Raw genomic sequence first — 6,000 nt, forward strand, 5'->3', positions numbered from 1 at the left:
TCTATTTTTCTTCTTTTGCTTGTTGGGAGCTTTCCCGTGTAAATAGTTTTTCTTTTCTTTGGGTCAAGGTAGAAGACCATGGCTACAATGTTTAGTGGCTTTCGCATGCATACATGTTTATCTGTTAAAGAGCCATATTACTTTGTCTTCTCCTTTGTGTTTGCCTGCAGATTCCAGCTTTAGTCCAATGCACGAGCACTCTTATTATAGTTCACATCATTCGGTCGTGCAAGTGAAAGGCAATAATGACGATATATGATGAAGTGACTGAGCCTAGAAAAGCTGGTATGAACTCGATCTATTTTGTTTTTGTAAATATGACTAGCTCAGCGTTCCTAGTTCAGCTTTGGTGTGAGAGCAACATGTTTGCAATGACAACTTAGAGATCATAGTTTCTGATGCCATGCTTAATTAGCTAGGAGCTAATAATGGTTTGTCTTGGATGCCAACATGAATTTTGAGATGACTATGATCTAGTATGATAGGATGGTATCCTCCTTTGAATGATTCAACTGGCTTGAATTGGCACATGTTCACGCATGTAGTTGAAACAAAATCAACATAGCCTCTATGATATTCATGTTCATGGTGATTTATGTCCTACTCATGCTTGCACTCAATGTTGGTTAGTCTCAATGCATTTTGATGACTTTTGTCGCTCTCTAGTTGGTCACTTCCCAGTCTTTTGCTAGCCTTCACTTGTACTAAGCGGGAATACTGCTTGTGTATCCACTTCCATAAACCCAAAGTTGTTCCATATGAGTCTACCATACCTACCTATATGCGGTATCTACCTTCCGTTCCAAGTAATTTGCATGTGCCACTCTCTAAACGTTCAAGAAATAATCTGTTTTGCATGCCCGAACCGCTCATGTGGTGACAGGGGGCTATCAGTATCTTCCATGCTAGACGTGTTATCCTCGATATGTGTTTATTCACTATCATTCACGAGAAAGGGGCCGGTAATTGGAATGCCCAGTTCCATACTCAAATCGAAAAGAAAATTGCAAACAAAACTCCCCCTCGATTGATGTTGGTATGGACGGCACCCGAGTATTCGGCTAGTCATGGAGTGTGATTGATTGGTGGTGGGGGAGTCAAAACTTTACTTTTCTGTTTGGGAACCGCCTATAGCATGTGTAGCTGTCACACCCAGTTTTTGGCCTTCCTGATTAATTAACTTATTTCAAAAATCAGGACCAGTTAATTTTTTTTGTGAATGCTTGTGATGTTTGGAGTGACTATTGTTTGCCTATTTGCTTGAATGCATGTGAATGCTCCCCATTAATTATTGCCATCCTCCGAATCACCTCCTCATCCCATGTTCTCCTACCTAATGATCATGCCATGTGTTTAGGATAAATATCTGTTTTCACCAAATATTATTTTCACCAAAAAGCATTTCTTTGAATTAAACTTTCAAACCCCTGAGATGAGGTTTGTACAACAAGTCCTCAAATTAGGGAAATTCTTTTGCACAAATTATTTTATTTGAAACCTATTATCAAAATGACTTCCAAAACCCATCATATTATTATTTTAAAAGTTATTTTATTATTTTATTTAAAGGCCTTTCTGTGAGGCCAAAAATGGTCTCCTATGAAGGAAAGCTACTTTTATTGCTTTCAAAATGTTTAAGAAAATTTAGGGAAACTCAGTGGATATATTTATTCCATATTTATGAGTTTCCACACATGGTCATGTTTAAAATATTGGGCAAATCCCTCCAAAACTATTCCTGCCTATTTCAAGCATTTGGAATATTTCTATAAGAAATATTCTCAATAAAATCCAGTAAAATTCTAGCAGGTTATCTATGATATTCTTGATGATCTAGCCAAGTTTCATTTCAATCCAAATTAATTTGGCTCCCCTAATCACTCTAAAACCCTATCTGTCCAGAATCAAATTTGAGCAACTCTACATTGTGAAGTGTCTCCAATTGTGCTCAAATTTGGTGGACATGTTCTAATACTCCAATAAGGCATCCACACCAAGTGGTGCACCAAGGAGAATAGAGGAACTTGTCCTAAGACCCTCAAAACCCTCTCTCTTGATTTCTGGCTTTGGTAAACTTTACATTACAAAGTTTGTCCAATTGACCTCAAACTTTTTGGGCTTGCCTTAATGCTCAAGTAATGCCCCTACACCAAATATTGGATTTGTGGGAATTATCTGAATAGGGTTCTAAGCAGAAACCCATTTATGCCCATTTCTAGGGTTTTTCAAGTCTACATTGGAAAACTTCTTCAGCAAATCCCAAATTTGGTGTGCAAGCCTATTTTCATCTATTATTTGATCCTGTTAAGTTTCATAGCCATTGGAATCCATCTGGTAGCCTAACCACAGATCAAACACCTTGTGTGCACTCACTAAATTGGCTTCTTTTGCCCCTTCCACTTTTACCCTTGAGCTCAAATTTCTACCACAGCTATAACTAGTTACATTCCCTTGGCCACTGGTCAATTACTGGAGAAGGTCCCTTTGTAACTTTCTCTCATTTTCACCCTTGCATCACTATTTTATCCCTTCATCCCATTCTTCTTCTTAACCCAAGGCTCCCAACTCTTTCCAGAGCATCTATTATATGCCAAGGCTTCATTTAGAACCAAGATATAGCCTGCTCATGTGGAGAAAATGAGCAGCACGTCCTCAAGTTGATTTCTGGCCAAAATATAGGATTGCACTACAAGTACTAGCTAGGCTCACTTTCCTGAGCTGAAATTTGGCAGGCTAGTAGTCCTTCTATTAACAAGAATGCTGGACATGGTTTTCCCTCAACTAACTCCGTGTGCAAACTAGTTTTACTAGCACTAAGTTTGCTGCTGCAAACTAAATCAAAGTCAACACCCATTCAAACCTTCTTCACTTGGCTCCAAACTCCACAAGTGACCTCTGGCAAGCATGCCTTGCATGGGAGACATCTTTTTCAGGTCGAATGGACATCCTGGACACGCGTGGCCATGGTGACCACGCTGTCAGCCTGCACTAATGGTGGTCTGCACCATTTCCTTGTTCCCTAGCTCGTGTCCCGCACTGCAGTATGCCCTAGAGCGCCAGAGCATCCCCCATCCCTCCTTGACCCCCCTCGACGACGCCACCAAGGCTCCAAGAAGGCTCAGGGACGCGTGGCCGCCGTGCCCTGGGTGCACCAGAGAGCTCTGAGGTCCTTCTAGGTTCCTCCTTCCCCACTTAGGGGGCCTCCCCACGCACCAGAGCCTCGGATCCACTCCCCTCTCTCTCTAGGAACCCCTGGACCGAGCCACATAAGCTCCCGAGCTCCCCAATCCTCTAATGCCCACAGCGGAGCCGCCTTGGCCTCCTCTCAGATTCGAGGTCCTACAAGCCTCCCCTCTCCCTTGAGCCCCTCCGGCGCCATGGCACCTCCGTGTGGAACCCTCGGTTAGCCCTCATTCCCTCCCCGGGGCGCCAAGAGCTCGAGGCCGCGACTTCCGACGGCCACCTCCGCGGTCAACCGAGGCGCCGCCACCTCGACCCCTTCCAGCTCGCGCTCAGCATGGGAATGGGTGCGGCTTGCCTCTCTGAGCTCTCCTGTTGTCGGAGCGCTGGGAGCCATGCCCTGTAGCTCCGACAGCCGCCGTCGGCCTCCCCTGCTCTCTCCCATGGCGGGAGGTTGAAGAAGGCCACGGGCCCGCACGTCAGCCGGCTGGCTAGGCCGCGAGGTGGGGTCGCGCCACTTAGGTGGCCGCGCCTCGGTGGGATGCCGTCACCCCCGTGGAGGAAGCGTATTTCATGCAAGGCGCCTCCCGCGTAGCCCTCACTGGTGGCCCGAGCCAGTGGGCCGGCCCAAAGGCTTATCTGGCGCTGGTGGCGCAAGATAGCCCCCCAAAGGCTGAGCTCTTTTCCTTTTTATTTTCTCTTTAACTTATAAATTCCATCACAAATTCGTACTAACTCCAAATCTGATGATTCAAAATTCTACAGGTTCCTAAATTCAAGCTCTATCCACATATGTGCCTTGCACATTTTTCCAAGACATATTTCTGTGGTGTTTTATTTAAAATCTAATTCTGGATAATTAAAACCCCACCTTGTGAAAATCCTAGAGGTTCCAATTCAACTCCAAATGGAGTTATTCCAATTCCTAGGAGCATCTAAAATCATTCCCTATTTTTAGGACGTTGGTCAACATTTTTGTGTGACTTACTTCTGTTGCAATAAATAAATAGCTCCTATTGCTATTTATTCCTCGTTGTAAAATTCCTAGAATATTCATACCAACTCCAAATCCAGTGAAACCACTTCCTAAATATTTCTAAAATCATTCTCTGTTAAATGGGTGCCTCCACTCATTTTTAACAGGATGATTTCTGTTGGCTTCTTCAATGATCACGTGTTGCTCTTTCCATCCATTCAAAAATCCTTGATGATTCAAATCTCCTATATCAAGATTCAGGTATTTTTCTTATGACCAGAGAGGTCCAACAAAAATATAACTTCTATTTTTGTGGCACTTTTATTCTGCTTGCTATGTGGCTTACTATGGTTGTTTCCGATGATAGTTCACGGTAGACGAAGTATTCGGAGTTGGAGCAGAAGACCTCGAAGACCCCAGGACTTACGTGAGCAACGCAAGCAACCCTTTGACCATGACTGATGCATATGTTACTTTGCATGATAAAATAGCAAGTATTCCCGTTGCATATGATCATAAGTGCCGGTAATCATTTGATATGATTTTACCGAAGGCTCCTCCAGAGCATTTGCATTGAGCTTGACTCTACCCCTTCGGGTCATGCTAATACCATGTTGACAAGTAAAGATAGAAGTAGTATTATTCATGAGCATGATGTTGTCATAAAGCAAGAGTTTATGAAAACCCCGTCGGGTGCCACTAATGCCCGAGGGTGATGATGAGTTGGTGGTCACTTTTGGTGAAGTGATGCACCCGGTATTTGTGTGAGTAAGGTTTCGGAAATGGGATTAGATTTATGATGTGTCGACCGTCCCAACCTTACCAGTACGACCACGTTAGTCCTTATGGGACGGGGCTATGTTAATTACTCTAGTCGGTGCTAGCAAAGAGCCACATTACTAGTGGCGGGAGTGATTGTAGTCACTCTCGTGATGGGGTCGTGCCGGGTAGGACGACTATGCCATTTTTATGAGTTCCAGTCACACCGTTGGTCCCCGCATGGTCGATACTGTCCAGAGTTGGTGCTTGTAAGACGTACGACATGTGGGCTGGGTACCAATCTAGTGGACCTCTTTCTCTAGTATAGTCAGCGGAAAGGCATTGATCGGGTACTTACCTCGGGTATGTGATATACCGCGAGTCGTGGATGACACGGAAGTTTCCGGATCTCGTGGGTTCAGCATACTACCTCTGTAGAGTGTAAACTATTCGAATAGCCGTGTCCACGGTCAAGGACAGTTGGGTAATCCTGCTTAAACTACGTCCTGATATTGCCGCATAAACCAAGTGTGTGTGAGTGAGTGTGTGTGGTGTTGGAAAAGGTGTTGTTATGAAAGTAATAATATGACCAAGTTCGGTGACTTGGCATATAGGGTGAACCCGGATGGTTTAGCCCTCAACTGATATATTGATGATATGACCAAGTTCGGTGACTTGGCATATAGGGTAAACCCGGATGGTTCAGCCCTCAACAGATATGTTGATATCTGTAACCTGTTCTTCAAGAGTAATGCTTTAACTTGATGCATGATCATTCCACCCAGATGAGTTACACCAAAGATGCATGATATTGTTATCCTTCACTTTCGTTGATTATATCATTGGTTGTTTGCGAGTACATTCAAAGTACTCATGGGCTTGCCACTGGTTATTTCATTTACTAGTTGTGAAAGATAGGACATGGTGAAAATTAACTCGGCGACGTTCATGCGCGCTAGGATGTTTCCCAGTCAGAATGCGTGTAGGTTAAGGCTGATGGCATGGGTTCACGCTTTCAACCAATAATTCCACTATTTGTCCAGTTTCAAGTGTAGGCCTTTAAGGCCCTATATATGTAAGACTCG

Source organism: Hordeum vulgare, chromosome 5H (genome assembly GCF_904849725.1).
Source record: "Hordeum vulgare subsp. vulgare chromosome 5H, MorexV3_pseudomolecules_assembly, whole genome shotgun sequence".
Taxonomy (NCBI): Eukaryota; Viridiplantae; Streptophyta; class Magnoliopsida; order Poales; family Poaceae; genus Hordeum; species Hordeum vulgare.